The sequence below is a fragment of the Juglans regia genome, unplaced genomic scaffold (assembly GCF_001411555.2).
Source record: "Juglans regia cultivar Chandler unplaced genomic scaffold, Walnut 2.0 Scaffold_2209, whole genome shotgun sequence".
NCBI lineage: Eukaryota > Viridiplantae > Streptophyta > Magnoliopsida > Fagales > Juglandaceae > Juglans > Juglans regia.
The window spans coordinates 1-230 of record NW_023353174.1 but is presented as its reverse complement, the minus strand read 5'-3'; the positions used below and the strand labels follow the sequence as shown (position 1 = coordinate 230).

At 47.4% G+C, this 230-nt stretch overlaps 1 non-coding gene across 1 annotated transcript; it reads right to left on the bottom strand.

The window, feature by feature from the left end:
- Nucleotides 1-16: 16 nt before the first annotated feature.
- On the bottom strand, nt 17-135 carry LOC118345302. The gene has a single exon (XR_004798864.1). It is a non-coding gene; the product is annotated as a 5S ribosomal RNA (ribosomal RNA).
- Nucleotides 136-230: the final 95 nt, after the last annotated feature.

Genomic DNA, 230 nt, shown 5'->3' with positions numbered 1-230 from the left:
GAAAAAACAAAAACGAGGGGTGCAACACGAGGACTTCCCAGGAGGTCACCCATCCTAGTACTACTCTCGCCCAAGCACGCTTAACTGCGGAGTTCTGATGGGATCCGGTGCATTAGTGCTGATATGATCGCACCCATCAAACTAATTACTTAAAATTCATATAATCCTTGAGCGACATACTAGCGTCCTTCCGATCCCAATCCAAACGGAGATCTGATCCAAACCCATGG